Source organism: Sinocyclocheilus rhinocerous, unplaced genomic scaffold, assembly GCF_001515625.1.
Source record: "Sinocyclocheilus rhinocerous isolate Xijiao unplaced genomic scaffold, SAMN03320098_v1.1 scaffold63, whole genome shotgun sequence".
In the NCBI taxonomy this organism is placed as follows: Eukaryota; Metazoa; Chordata; class Actinopteri; order Cypriniformes; family Cyprinidae; genus Sinocyclocheilus; species Sinocyclocheilus rhinocerous.
Window position 1 is genome coordinate 1,126,098 of NW_015659563.1, and position 16,929 is coordinate 1,143,026.

Genomic DNA, 16,929 nt, shown 5'->3' on the forward strand with positions numbered 1-16,929 from the left:
TTGATACAGGAACTATTCGAGCCGTTCATGCCAGACTGGGGAGAAAGGTGTTGTAATAATGTAAAATATGTGAAAAATAATGTGTTTTTCGAACAACCTAGTATGAGAGCCTGTTCTAGTACACCCCCAAAACAAAATCAAGACTGTGTAAAAGAGCATAATAGGACCCTTTTAAGTCAAAATATTACTTAATATTGCAGAATCAACCTAAATACATAAATATATACCACCAAAACTACTTTATATGGGTTAAATTGGGTAGAAATGTCACTTTAAAGCTATAATTTTGCAGTGTGCTGTTGATGTTCACATTCTTGTGTTCATTGTCTTTAAAAAAAATAAAGGCAGGGAATGAATGTATTTCTCTCTTGTCTTTTAACACTTTGAAAATGAACATATTATTCCATCTTTCATCTGACACTTTGTGGACTGTCTAAGTAGTTCAATCTTCACAGGATATTGAGGAAGAGAGAAAAAAGGTTAAAAAAAAGATAGAACAAAAACCCCAGACAAAACAGCAGTGACAGGCATCACTCCACACACACAAGCTCATGCAGAATACACTGGGAATAGGAAAGTGCACAGAATGAAAAATTAAACGAACGCTTAAATGTGCAAATTAATGCCACTGGATATAACAGTACATATTGCTAAATAAAAAATAATGCCAGTTTATCAAGATAAATCACAGTTTAAAATGAAGGACAGAATTTGGGGAAGATACTGCCCAAATCAGTCCTTTTCACATGAAAATTCAGGTTAATAGTGAAATTTGGAATATTGGAATGTAAATGCATGATCTTGACTGCCAAACACAAGTGAGACAATATCCTATTTCCTAGAAATCTTAAAAAGACATTTGCTTTACACCACCATTCAAAGGTTTGGGGTCAGTACATTTTTGTTATTGATTGATTGATCGATTGATTGACTGATTGATTGATTGATTGATTGATTGATTGAACATAAATTTATCAAAAGTGACAGTAAAGAAATTTATATTGTTACAAGTGATTTCTATGTCAAATAAATTCTGTTCTTTTGAACTTTCTATTCGTAAAAAAAAAATCCTGGAAAAAAAAGTATCATGGTTTACACAAAAATATTGGGCAGCACAACTGTTTTCAACATTGATGATAATCAGAAATGTTTCTTGAGCATCAAATCAGCATATTAGAATGATTTCTGAAGGATCATGTGACACTGAAGACTGGAGTAATGATGCTGAAAATCCAGCTTTGATCACAGAAATAAATCACATTTTACCATATATTCATAAATTGCAATAATATCTCACAAACACTGTTTTTACTGTATTTTTAATTAAATTAATATAGCCTTGCTGAGCGTAAGAGACTGTCAAAAACATTAAACATTTTACTGACACCAGTGCGTGTTATTCAACATGTTGTTGCATGTAAACGCCTTATTCAGAATATTGTTCATGTATATCAGCGTATTTCCAAACAAAAGAGTTTAGAGTGAGAAGGAGACGTTTCCTTAAAGATTCGGTATAAAATTATCTTGCAATTTAGCTATTAACAGCAGAAAATAAGAGCTGAATTTGATTGATTGATTGATTGATTGAACATAAATTTATCAAAAGTGACAGTAAAGAAATTTATATTGTTACAAGTGATTTCTATGTCAAATAAATTCTGTTCTTTTGAACTTTCTATTCGTAAAAAAAAAATCCTGGAAAAAAAAGTATCATGGTTTACACAAAAATATTGGGCAGCACAACTGTTTTCAACATTGATGATAATCAGAAATGTTTCTTGAGCATCAAATCAGCATATTAGAATGATTTCTGAAGGATCATGTGACACTGAAGACTGGAGTAATGATGCTGAAAATCCAGCTTTGATCACAGAAATAAATCACATTTTACCATATATTCATAAATTGCAATAATATCTCACAAACACTGTTTTTACTGTATTTTTAATTAAATTAATATAGCCTTGCTGAGCGTAAGAGACTGTCAAAAACATTAAACATTTTACTGACACCAGTGCGTGTTATTCAACATGTTGTTGCATGTAAACGCCTTATTCAGAATATTGTTCATGTATATCAGCGTATTTCCAAACAAAAGAGTTTAGAGTGAGAAGGAGACGTTTCCTTAAAGATTCGGTATAAAATTATCTTGCAATTTAGCTATTAACAGCAGAAAATAAGAGCTGAATTGCAGTACAAATGAGAATAAGAATGAAAACAAGAATGAGTTTAATTGAATTACAGTGCAGAATGTCTAAAAATTTATAGAAATGAATGGCTGAGTATGTCCAGTATGTCTATTCAGAATACGTTGCAGGATGAAGGAATACTGCAATAATCATGAAGCATAAAGGACGTTTTCACAATAAAAGTTCTAGCAGAAAATGGAAAATGATGTGTAAAAGTGGCTGTGGCTTAGAGGAAAACAAAATATTCCCGAGCAGGGAAGTCCAGGCGGATAATTATGCACGTATAGTGTGAAAATATTGGTGTCAGACAGTGCTGGCATGCTGTGTTTGTGTTTTTAGGAAGTGGAGGTGTCATTTGTCCATATCAAGTCTGTTGCTAAGGACCCTAGGCCACGGATAATAGCGCTCCCGCACGGCCCTTCATATCTAATGACTGTAAAACATGACTCATATGAGTGCAGGTGTGCTCCTGTTCACACAAAACCAAAATGACATATGTATTTATGTATTTGTGCGCCGCACGGAAGAACCATGAATCAAAAGATCAGGTGGACAGTAATAGTCATGTTCACGCACCATCAAAGAGCAGAGGAAAATTCCTCATGTATAAGGTAACTGGCTCAGGTCAACACTTCATTGTTCACAGCAACACAAGCTGCAGAGAAGAAGCTACAGGTAAAAAAAAATAACTTGTTTACATCAGTGGCATTTAATAAAATGCTTTTTTGAAAACAGACAACCATGCAAAATATATCATTAGGCTCTCTGAGGCCGCGTGGCTCATCGTCTATTAATGCATTTGATTATAATGACTTGTACTGTTTGCAGAGGATGCTGTGCAAACACACAGTAAACTTTTAAGGGTCGTGTGTGTGTGTGTGTGGTTTTAGAGGTGAATGAGTTAATCAAAAGTGGGCTGGAAATAATGAATGTGTTTGTGTTGCCAACCAAAGGCACAACATGCTAAAAATAATTGTAAGGCAGACTGGCTAAGCAGCACTGAATTATGAATGATATAATTTCCCCATTTCTTTTATTATTTTGCATTCATTTTTATTTATTTATTTTTTAACAGAAAAAGCTATTTCCATCGAATACCATTTATTTGTAAACAGAACATCAGCCTGAAGTGAATTTAAATAAAGCACTGAGCATAGGCTAATTAAACTTTACAAATATATATACGATTTATTTATTTATTCTAATATCTATTTAAGTTTCAGTCTTGCTGGAATAGCAAGTTCACCCAAAAATGTACGCTGTCACTGTTTACTCATCCTTGTGTTATTCAAACCGTATGACTTTCTTCAAATCTTCCTCAATTGTTCCACGAAAGACCGTTTAGCAATTATAGCGAACGGAGAGTTTTGTGCGAGGGAAAGACCCCAATGTTAGTTGTTATTAACTACAAGAAACGAGTTGAAAATGATTCGTTCACGAACCGAACTGATCCGATTCTCGAGTTCAACTCACTGACTCAATGGTCGGTTCGCAGTGGTTAATGGCTCACTGGAGGGAAGAGAATAATAACGACCTAAATGTCGGTCTGCTTCTCACACAAAGTTGTCAAACGTCTTCAGAAGACTTATCTACGGTGGCCGAGAAGTGCAAAACAAATCACAATTCTGAAAACAAAATAACAAATTACAAACGCAAATGCAAGTCTAAAAAACAAAATAACAATTCAGAAAACACAACAACAATTCAGAAAACATTATAACAAGTCAGAAAACACAATGACAAGTCCGAAAACAAAATAACAAGTCAGAAAACACAACGACAAACCTTGTTTTTTAGACTTGCATTTGCGTTTGTAATTTGTTATTTTGTTTTCAGAATTGTGATTTGTTTTGCACTTCTCGGTCACCATATTGTGCATGACAACATTAATGACACGTTTTTTTGGTGTGTGTGATTTTCGTCCTTTGATGCTTGAAAGATTCCCTGTTCATTGTAATTGCGTGGAAAACATCTTCAGATCTCCAGGAAGAAGCTCATAATGGTTTGTCTGACATGAGGGTGAGTAAATGATGACTCGGTTATGATTAGACCTTTTGTTACATGCTGTAATTATAGCCCATGAAAAACTTCGACAAAAAAGGTTTACAGTGAATTTAATATTTCAAGGTACAGACAGAAATGACTGGAAATGAATAGACTATCCAAGCATTTCTTAACTGCACCCACTATATAAACACTCTTTACACCAAAATTATAGGTAACACTTTATAATAAATTCTATAATTTCATCATAAAGCTTAATGCTTAACAGTTGATTAGTTAAAATGCATTAATGGAATTAAAGTGTGATGCTATAAAGGTCCATTAACTATTTATATGTTTAACATGATGATGTTTGTAAATGACTTATTAATGAAAGATATATAATGTGTTACTAGGTTACATCACAGTGGTTTTGTGTTGCGGGTGGTGAAACAATTATCCTTTACATTACCAGCCACTGATTCATGCTCTCATACACGCTTTAATGAGCACAGTCTACGCCTATCTGAAACGCACTGACCAATAGGAGCGCTGGTGGGCGTGGTCGTGAAACGTGTTGGCCAATAGGAATATCGAAGGGCGGGGCTGAACTCTAAACGCTGTCAAAGAATTGCCTCATGGATTTGCGGTCTTGGAGTTCTCATGTTTTGAGTTGTGGGAATGTGTTTAATTTGGATATTGTGGTCGACAGTGCGGTGATGTATGAACGACTTTTCCTTATAACTTTTTTTTAATTCTTCGCTGACATCACCGGGATTAGCACATTCCCGTGTGATCATCGCAACTTCATTTCTGCTAACTTATTATTTCTGTTATGATGAATATGTAAACAGTCCCGCGGTAGATTTACCCAGACCGGGGCTCACTGACAAGGATGCTTTTGGTTGGACACTGATTCATTTTGATGAAAGGACACTTGTGGATTCTTCAGGGAGGTAAACAGGTTTTATTCCAGCATGTCCCGGAGGAAACAAGCGAAGCCACAGTATGTTCTCATCGGTAAGTTCTGCAGCGCTTTCTGAACTGGCATGCCGAGGGCGTTTAAAAAAAAGTAAGAGGTAGAGGTAGGGAATGACTACAATAATTTTTTTAAGAACGGTTTTTACAAAGCAACTACATTTGTCTCTTGTAACTGTCAGTCATAATGAGATCTGTAGGATATGATCTTTAATATAGCCTATAATCAGTGGTGTAGTGGTGCCTGGAGAAGTGGGTATACTCTTCATTTATGTCCCCATTTTTTTAAGCGGTCCAGCAAAGGATGAACGGCCTGTGTTATAAACAGTGACGTAAGACTAGTCTTGCATATTTAGTTCACCCCAAAATGGGCCAGTAGTATTTGCACATTTTCGATTTGATTAGCTAGTCATGGTGGACTGTCATGATTTTGGCTAATGAAGGACACTACTGAATGATGCGCATCAGAGGGGATTTAGAAGTGGGTATACGCAAAGCCGACTGATAAAGAAATGGGTATACGCCGTATACCTGCGTATACCCTCCACTACACCACTGCCTATAATACATAGTTCATCACTTCATTAACTGGTGTTGAATTGGAGCATCACTGTTACAACCTTAACCCCTAATACCAGGGAAAGTTATGGTAGTAGGAAAAGTTGTAACAAAATGAGAAAACAAGAAAAATTATGTTTGCATTGTAACAGCTTTAATGTGAAATTTTAAAAATATAATACACGCTCTTTACAAATGTTCAAATCTAAAAACGTATTAAAAATCTTTACGTTTTTAATATCATACTAGTCCATCTTGAGTTGTGTCCCACATTTTTAACACAATCTTGTTACTGCATGAATTTCAGCATATTACAAAAATGTAACATTCCATAAAAATTGTGACACCCAGAAAGTAACATAATTTGAATTTTACCTGCATGGCGGGAAAACAAGTAAGTTCTCATTCTGAAATTCCTACATTTTTAAATTGTTGCTTGACTGACTTTGTCAAATTCAGCCATTTAACTCTATTACCAAAGTTATTGGAAATGGTCACATAATCATTTATTTTTCTTGAATTAATGGGAAATAAAAATGTATCTACATCTATAAACTAACATTTTGTTACAAACTAGCTAGTCCCTACAGTTTAATTTAGGCTAGTTTAATCTGCAACTCTGTTGCTAACAACCCTGTTATGCATTAATTTTCATAATAAATCCATTGTTGTAAATAGTATAGAAAAATAGATATTATTATTGCACCCTATTAATAGATAGTTCCTGCTGTTAAACTTTACATTATCTGTTTATAGTGATATAGTTGATTAAATAACCCTTAAAATCAAACCTTCTTTTATGATATCAGCTTCTCAAAGTTTTTGCCTGCTTTGTCTTTCATTTCATTAAAAAAAAAAAAGTAGTATAATTAAAATCTAAAACAAAACCTCTTAATCAATCCACATATGCATTTACAATGTTAAGGCTATCCTAAATATGCACTTGAAACAAAGCTGTTCTATTTACATAATTTTAAATCAGTATGAAAATGCCATGAAGTTATTGTAAACAGATTTTTGCTAAATAATCATATGCAAATAATTATTACTTGCTTACTAGGAAGTCATTTTATAATAATACTTTTATTTTCCCACCATGTCATGAATTGTGTTACATCTGAGATACAGGCTACTACTGTGCTTTAAGTTTACAATGAGTTGCTATCAAATATGATCTAATATAAAAATGTATATCTTTTTTCTTTCTTGAAATTCAGATCATACAATGGAGAATGACCCCACTCCAACCTGCGATGTCCATATTTGTGAACAATGCTGTGCTGAATTTTCCAGTATAACAGACCTATACCAACATCAGAAAGACTGTTTGAAAGATCAGTTAGTTCTAATAGTAAGTGAAAACGAAAGCCTAGATTCTCCACCTTCTGGCCTCACAATTAATTCACCATTCTTCAACACTGAGGAGCATTTGGATGGAGTGACAAGTAATGACACTAAAGAGGAACTTTGTGACTTTTCTTTTGATGGAACATCAGTGGAAGTTGACGAATCCTTACATACATTTGAAAACAACAGTCATGACATTGCCAAAAAGTCTTATTTACATAATAATAATAAGAACAGTGATAATGCTGGTGGCTTTAGCTTAGCATACCCAGCTTTACTACACCAAGAGAATACCTTACTTGAGTTATGTAAATCATCAGCCATTAACAGCAATGTCTTCATTGAGAACCTAGAAAACACCAAAGTTGCTGTTGCTCAGTTCTCACTCGAAACTAGTTTAAATCCAAAGACAAGTTTCAGAAACGCTAGCAACAGCAAAATGGCCGTTTCTGGTTTGATTGAGCAGCTGTTAGCACTGCAGCAACAGCAGGTGCAGCAGCTAAAACTAATTGAAGAAATTCAACATCAAATAATGCTATTAGCAGCCCAAAATTCTGATACACCTGTGGCCATAAACACCTATGGTGGTCTGTCTCAAACCAGTTCACTGATAAAACTTAGCTCACACCTCTCTGAACAACAGACAGCAGCTGCGGGGCTTGTAGAAAACCTAGCTACTACTGCTAAACAGTCTAAACATGTTATTTCGCAAAACGCCCAAGATGGTTTAAAGGGTGATAAAGGAAACTCCCAATTGACTGATGAAAACAGAGGCAACCCTTTGCCATCGAATGTTGGTAGTGATCTGTGTAGTAATCAGTCTTTGCATGGTAACACACTCAGTGATACAGTTGATGGTACAGCTCATTTAAAATTGCCTTCACAATCTCCTGCTTCAATTACAGATGCCATTCTAAACAAACTTGAATTACCCCATAAACCAAACAGCTTTAATATTTCTGCGAACTCCTTGCCTAGTATTGGGGCAATTGTGGAGGACCTGAATGCTTTGACTGCCCTAGCCCAACATAGGAAAGCCAAACCCCTCACTGTGAGTTTATGTGAACACAAGAGACCAGCTGAAGATTGTACATTCAAGCACAAATGCAGGTTCTGTGCCAAAGTATTTGGAAGTGATAGTGCTTTGCAAATACACCTGCGTTCTCACACTGGAGAGCGACCCTACAAATGTAACATATGTGGAAATCGATTTTCCACCCGTGGAAATCTGAAGGTCCATTTCCATCGTCACAAGGAGAAGTATCCTAACATACTAATGAATCCTTATCCGGTTCCAGAGCATTTAGATAAGGTCCCAACCAGCACAGGTATTCCATATGGCATGTCTCTGCCTCCTGAGAAGCCTGCTCTCAACTGGTTGGATAGTAAACCTTTAGTGGGTAACTCACTTGGCTTTAGGCTTCCATCATCTTTGCCAAGTCTTCTACCCATCATTAAAAAAGAGGAGGAAGGGGTATCAGTAACTAAACTTTATAGTCCTGTTGTCAGTGAGGTGTGTGAGAGAAGTAATGGGCATCAAGGGGGATTTGGTTGTAGCCCTCCTCTAATTTCAAATGAGAAATTTCAAGAGATTACACAACCCTTGAGTGTTGCTACCTTATTAAGCTCCTCAGGGAAAGGTTCAAGAGATGACATTGCTATTAAAACCTCGGTCAATCCAAGCTTAATAACTGAGTTAAAATCAGAGCAGCTTGAAACCAAATTTCTTTTTGGAAGTCTTCCAAATACTCCTGGAGCATCTGAGACTTCAAAGCTGGAGCAGTTAGTAAAATTTGCTGGAGCAAATGAGTGTGGAATCTGCCACCGGGTTCTTAGCTGTCAAAGTGCCCTTAAAATGCATTACCGTACACATACCGGAGAAAGGCCATTCAAATGCAGAGTGTGTGGACGGGCTTTTACAACCAAGGGCAATCTCAAGACACACTATAGCATTCACTGTTCCATGCCACCTCTTAGAATACAGCATTCTTGCCCCATATGTCAAGACAAGTTTACAAATGCAATGGTTCTACAGCAGCATATCCACATGCATATGGGTGGTCACATTCCTAATGTCCCATTGCATGATAGCTGTGCAGAACCCATGGATCAGGATGCTGACTCTGTAGATGGTAGGACCTTGGAAGAGGATACCTTGATCCTTATCCGGTTCCAGAGCATTTAGATAAGGTCCCAACCAGCACAGGTATTCCATATGGCATGTCTCTGCCTCCTGAGAAGCCTGCTCTCAACTGGTTGGATAGTAAACCTTTAGTGGGTAACTCACTTGGCTTTAGGCTTCCATCATCTTTGCCAAGTCTTCTACCCATCATTAAAAAAGAGGAGGAAGGGGTATCAGTAACTAAACTTTATAGTCCTGTTGTCAGTGAGGTGTGTGAGAGAAGTAATGGGCATCAAGGGGGATTTGGTTGTAGCCCTCCTCTAATTTCAAATGAGAAATTTCAAGAGATTACACAACCCTTGAGTGTTGCTACCTTATTAAGCTCCTCAGGGAAAGGTTCAAGAGATGACATTGCTATTAAAACCTCGGTCAATCCAAGCTTAATAACTGAGTTAAAATCAGAGCAGCTTGAAACCAAATTTCTTTTTGGAAGTCTTCCAAATACTCCTGGAGCATCTGAGACTTCAAAGCTGGAGCAGTTAGTAAAATTTGCTGGAGCAAATGAGTGTGGAATCTGCCACCGGGTTCTTAGCTGTCAAAGTGCCCTTAAAATGCATTACCGTACACATACCGGAGAAAGGCCATTCAAATGCAGAGTGTGTGGACGGGCTTTTACAACCAAGGGCAATCTCAAGACACACTATAGCATTCACTGTTCCATGCCACCTCTTAGAATACAGCATTCTTGCCCCATATGTCAAGACAAGTTTACAAATGCAATGGTTCTACAGCAGCATATCCACATGCATATGGGTGGTCACATTCCTAATGTCTCATTGCATGATAGCTGTGCAGAACCCATGGATCAGGATGCTGAATCTGTGGAAGGTAGGACCTTGGAAGAGGATACCTTGCCCAGTGAGAACATGGACGTTATGGAAGGTGCATCCTATACAAAATACCCAGACTCTTTACCGGACAGTCTATGTTCTTCACCTGCTTCTTCTGAGTTCACCAGAGCAACTGGGTCAGAGAGTCAGATTGCAGTTTCGAATGTGGAGAATTTGTCAAACATCAATAAGTTGACTATGGGGAATGGATCAGTGGATGGAGATTGCTTAACCCAGAGATCATCTTCACTAGATAGTGACCATGAGAGTTTAAGGAGAAGGATTTCGGCCAACACTGAGATGACACCCTACTGGAACCCATCCTCCCCCAATGGCTCTGCTTATGAAAGGCAAGGATACACTACAACTGACAGAAACCTGAAATCTGCTGAATCAAACAGCTCAAGCCTACAGCCCAATCTTATAGTGTCTAGGTTACTAGATGGAGATATACCAAAAGATAGCTTGACCATGATTTTTCCCTTTAATGAGCAGGGATCCCTGAAAAGCAATGTTTGTGATATCTGCAACAAGACATTTGCCTGTCAAAGTGCTTTGGATATTCATTATCGAAGTCACACCAAAGAGCGCCCATTCATCTGCACTGCATGCAACAGAGGGTTCTCAACCAAAGGTAACCTTAAACAGCACATGCTTACCCACCAGATGTGCGATTCACCGTTGTTTGAGCCAGCAAATCAGATCCTGATTTTTTCACCAAACCAGTTTCTACCCTCAATGGAACCAATCATTCCCTCAAAAAGAATCGAACACAATGGGCTCACCAAAAAAGATCCTAAAGATTCACCCACAGGTATAGTTAGCTCAGCAGCTTCCACATTACCTGTACTCTCTACACCAGCATTAACAGCAACACCACTTCGGCGAACAGCTAAACAGCACTTCTGCCACACTTGTGGGAAGACCTTCTCTTCTTCAAGTGCACTGCAAATTCATGAAAGAACCCACACTGGTGAGAAACCCTTCTCCTGCAACATATGTGGACGTGCATTTACCACTAAAGGAAATTTGAAGGTACACCAGTTAAAGGTTGCTAAAGGTGTTCCGTCACCCATTGCCAATGTGTATTTTGTTACTTAGTATAGAATCATTTGTATCATCCCAGATACCTTATGACCAACTATCTACTTAATTTTTCATCCTGTTTTCCATCTAGGTTCATATGGGAACTCACATGTGGAGCAGTTCTCCAGCCAGACGGGGTCGCAGACTTTCTGTTGATGATCCATTCCTTAGATCCAATTCCGAGCGATTCCAGGACTCTTCCCCAAAAGATGTTGTGGGTAAAGTGCGTAATGGAAATTCCTTAGGCCTCTGGAGCCAGTATACCTCTTTCACTAATGGTTTGGGTGTGAGGACGAATGAAATACCTGTAATTCAAAATGGCGCCATACCTCACCTCCCGATTTCTGCTGGGCAACTGGAAAACAGAGAAAAATTGCAATTCAACAGAGCTTTACCTTGGCTCGAGAGATTAAGCGAAAATGGTGCAACTTTTAATTTCCGGCAGTTGGTTGAAGACAATAAAACAACAGTGACAAATTGAATTTCGTCTTTTAAGATGCAAACCCATGCATTCAAATGTGATGCACTTTCATATGTGTGTTCTTTCATTAGGATTTTTGTACAAGCATACCCTATTTAGTGACATTAATACAAATTCTGCTGTTGGTTAGTTTTCCCTAGTTAGAGCAGATCTTCACAACTGAAGTAGTGTTGATTGTATTGTATAAATTTGATGTTTTTTGTTGTTTGGTGAGGAACATTATAAGTATTGTTAATATGCAGCTATGACCGTTTATTTTACAATTATTACTTTTTTTTAATAATTGAAGGTATTCATCCAGAGCATTTGCTAAACTCTTGGTTGTAATAGATTTTGTGATGAGGTACATTTTTGTATTATTTAATGGAGAAATGAATCCCTATTCCTAAATAGTTCCCAAAAACTATTTATAAATCAGTGTTTCACATTAATTGATTGATTGATACTTTATTGATCCTTTACAGGAAATTAATATAATTTGTGTTTGAATTGTGTTTTTGTACACGTACAGTATTTAGATTATAAATGTAAACACTAAACCATACTAAAACTATTTATTTTTATTTTTTGCCATTGTTACTGTTACATTGGACCAGGGGTGTCCAAACTCGGTCCTGGAAGGCCGGTGTCCTGAAGAGTTTAGTTCCAACCCCAATTAAACTCCCCTCCAGGACCGAGTTTGAACACCCCTGCATTGGAGGAACTATTATGTATGACATTATTTCGTGTCTTGTATATTATGGCAACTGTGTAAGGTCTCAAAGTCATTTTCCCATTTTAACTCTCACTGCATTTGGCTTATACAAAGTACAAATTTCATTTCCCATTTGATTAAAAGGGGTGTGCTGTTGTAATTTTACTTAAAGTTGTACCATATGAGTGTTTATACCTTCTAGCACCGGTCTCCTCTTTCAGTGATTTACCTTTAACAAAGAATTGATTCTTTCCCTACTTCCACACAAGCAGAATTCATGCCCTTTCTCTACTGATAAAAATCTAGGTCACCTTGTCCTCTGCATTTACATTTCAATAAACTTACCAATAATAACACATTGTGTTAATACGCAATGATCTTTGCCAATGGAATATGATACTTCTACAACCAAATAGAATAATAGAGGCCATTCATCGAGCAGGTACGACTCATCAGCTCTACCTCATGTCTGTAAACCACACGGACAGATGGTCAGCAATGGTTTTAGCGTTTGTTGTCTGGACTCCTGCTATGTCTGTTTGATAGCTGATAAAATGTGCTTTTAGCAAATTGTGAATGCTGTGGTTATTATTACTGTGATTATTGTTGTATGGCTAAAGTGCTATGATATGGCTACTTTTATAATTGTATTTTCCATATCTGCCGATCAGAGGTAGCTTATCCCTACTGAGTCTTGGTTACTCCAAAGATTGTTTCCTCATTTTATCCAATACTTGTAACAAGAAACAAAATAGGACATATAAACGGGTGGTCCATTGTGTGGCTGGAGTATCCCAGCAAGTTCTATATCCTCATAGTGATACATCCAGCAGAGTTGTTTAGTATAACAAAAAAACATCTGACTCTTTTGAGGTCTGTTGAGTAATATGTCCATTGAGTGTCACCACAATAATGCTACATACCAAATCCCTCGGTGAATAAGATCTGCCCTCTTAACTATCAAAGTCCATTAAACACTCTTCCCAGAGCAGAGACCAGCTGACGGGAACCCAACACCATCCCGCCTGCCACCATTAGCATTATAAAACGAGCAATCAGCTAGAATGAAGCTCAAGGGAGTGCAGAGCTCTCCAGATACATATCTGATTCAAACAGATGGGAGGCACTGGAGGTGTAAGCAGGTGGATAAAGACCTGACGGATGACTCGGGTGAAGATATAGGGTTCAGTTAATGTTTTACATCCCCAGATACACGGATGCTGCCAAAATAGTAGCTTGACTTTTTCCTAAAATAAAAATGAAAACGACAATATGAAGTATGAACCATTTCTCGGCTGAAGTTCATTTCATCAGTAAATACTATTAGGGTGAAACGCACAAAACTTGTCAAGAACATGTCCAGGTCATATTTCACCCCAAAAATCAAAAGAAAGGATAAGACATTATATGTTGCATAAAGAAAATAGGACCATTATTTTTCTGTGTTGTGTTATTTTAAAGAAAATAAATATTACTACAGAAATTGTCATTCTTATTACTCTAATGCAAAATAATAATGTTATCTATTAAGTAATAAGTATTTATACATCACAGTAGTATTTGTTGTACTGCCTTTAATTTGTAATATAGTTACAAAAATTCAATATTACAATAATGAAAATCAAACGAAAGAAAATCATCGAGATTAATAAGAATTAAAGGTCCCCTGAAATGCTTAGAAACACGCAGCGTAACTCTATGTGTTGACGTCATTTTAACTGAAACAGGAAGACAGGGCGGGACATATCAAGCAGCACCGCCCCTTTTTAAAATAGCCAATAGCATTCGTTTATATCACAGCTTGGGCTAGAGCCGTTCAGAGCCGTTGAGCTCCGTGAAGCCGCATTTGACAAGGTATGCCAGCCACAATCTCATCCATCTCATAGCATTCTGTGTAGAATTAAAATAGCTCCGATACATTTTGTGGTCTGCGCCGACTCGCGCATGTGATCCGCTCCGTGCTATCGTGTCTCTGGACCGGAGCAGAGTGTGTGTGCGGTGCGGAAGTTAGCGTGACAAATATGGAAAGCATATTTACACTGTTTGAATCGTTCCCTGTCCCCTATATAGTGCACTACGTGCCATTCACTGTAGGGGGGGACACAGGGTTACATGCTGTTTGACACTGCCATGACGATCAGCGGTCCATCTGTGCCCCAAAGAAAGAATTTCCTGTGTAAGCATTTTGCCTGCGATCATCACACTTTTGTTGGCCTGACAATGGAAATATTCAATAACAGAGCAACGGCCAAATCTCCAGCAGGGCTTAAACGTATCCAGCCCAAACCCGACTATTGATAACACTGTGATTATGGCATTGTGTGAGGCATCCGTACGGCTCAGATCATATCTGATCATAAACGCTGTGTGGACTCTTTGATGACCATGGGGTCAGTCAGTGCTGCTGTATGACAGAATAACACGTACGGGACAGCTGAGTTTGCCATTTTTGTGATTGTGACACACACGGGATCGTATCCCAAATATGATAGTACTATGGTATAATAGCTATGCTGACCCTTTGATTGATTTTAATCATCATTTAGCTCTTTTCAAAAACTACAGCTATTTTATTTTCATTAAATCATTTTATGTTAATGACATTTAGTTGGAGTGAATTATTCAGTTAGCTATTAGAGCGCTTTCATTATTACTCTGTGCAGTTCAATATTTCCCAATTCAGCTTTAGCCTTTTAAAAACTTTTAGAGTCAAACATGAAATTTCAATATTTGCTAGGCTTTTACTTAGTGATCATGAGTGAGCTTTGCTAATCTTGGCAGCACAATGTTGAGTGGTTGCTGAGCTGTTCTGGTTGATCTCTTGGATGTTGAATGTCTCTACAGGCTGCAATACATGACAGAACTTTTAGAATCGCAACAGATTTTAAAACACTAGGCATCATAAACTTGCCGACTTTGTAAAGCATCACAGGGGGAAAATTGGGCATCACATACTACCAGACTTTCAAGTCGTTCCAAACAAAACAAACTCACACAGAAACATGAGCATTGTTGCTAGAAGACGTATGACAAATGAAAACGATGTGCTCTAAAATCAGTTCAGAATATTAAATGTCTAATATCCTCTGACTCTGTGACAATCATACACTATGCGACTTTCAGCCTTAAAGGAATTACTTCATGCAAAGATTAAAATGTTCTCACCCTCAGGCTCGCCTCTCGAACAGATTTGGAGAAATGTAGCATTGCATCACTTGCTCACCAGTGGATGCTCTGCAGTGAATGGGTGCCGTCGGAATGAGAGTCCAAACAGCTGATAAAAACATCACAATAATCCACAAGTAATCCACACCACTCCAGTCAATCAGTCCAACGGACTGGAGTGGTGTGGAAACCGTTAATTTCACAAGTAAAAAAGTAATCTTGTCTGAATCAGGAGAGAAATCTGCACAGATCAAGCACAGTTTAGAAACAAAAACAGTCCAAAACACTTCTAAACAAATATGTAAGTGGATTTTGATGTGAGAGGGCAACAGGGGGTTGACTTTTTTAATAGAGGAAGCATAATTATGGATAGAGGACTTTTATGTTATCCAGAAGCAACGGTTTAAAATTAAAACATCTTGATGGATTTGTTTCTGTTGATTATTGTGATGTTTTTCTCAGCTGTTTGGACTCTCATTCTGACAGCACCCATTCACTGCAGAGCATCCGTTGCTGAGCAAGTGATGCAATGCTACATTTCTCCAAATCTGATGAAGAAACAAACACATCTACATTGTGGATGGCCTGAGGGTGAGGACATTTTTGAGTGGACTGTTCCTTTAAATCATTGGTAGGTGGCTGTTAATGTGTTCTGGATGCTTGCTTAGATGTTGTTATCTGGTTGGTAGGGTGTTGTGACTGTTACTACTCTATGATTTAACCAAAAGGGTGCTTAGTGGTCTGAGTCCAAGGTGCCCACTCATGTCTACCATCATATTCTTCTACCAAGAAATGGCTGGGTCACATTACTATGTGGTTTCTAGGGTGGTTGCTAGACTATTTTGGCTAGTTTTGTAGATTGTTACTTAAAATAATTTACCTCAAGTCTCTATGTTATGATGAGATCTCATTCACATCAGTACCACAAATGTTTAGTCTTGAAAATATGAAAAGTATGAGAAGGATTAATATGCTTTGCGTCGAAGAACCACAAAATATGATTTTATTGATGAAAATGGAATTTATTGATTGATAAATCAGATAAATTAGGACACTTTTGCCATTCATTTCACCTCAGATTAAACTCAAAATATGACGTTAAAAGGATACCCAACATTTTCGTCTGTACAATGTAAGTCAATGGTGTCCAAAGTAATTTTGGCCAATTTTCAAAATATCTTCTTTATTGGAACTGCCCCATTAACCTTGAAGATATTTCAGACATGGTCTAAATATGTTTTCATACTGCGGCTTCCTCCAAGATATATGATGTGTTTTTATAGCTACATGTCAAAGAGCAGTGAACTGAATTAAACAGTGCTTATCTGACTAATCTCCATGAATACGACAGCTATGGAGAGCAGCTCTCCTTGACACTGAAACAAACTCCAGAAATGTATGCAGAAATATATAGGCAAGTGTGCTGTTTTCCATAG

General features: G+C 37.5%; 1 pseudogene; it reads left to right on the top strand.

Moving 5' to 3' along the window:
• Positions 1–4,844: 4,844 nt before the first annotated feature.
• On the top strand, positions 4,845–11,870 carry LOC107723995 (sal-like protein 1; annotated as a pseudogene).
• Positions 11,871–16,929: the final 5,059 nt, after the last annotated feature.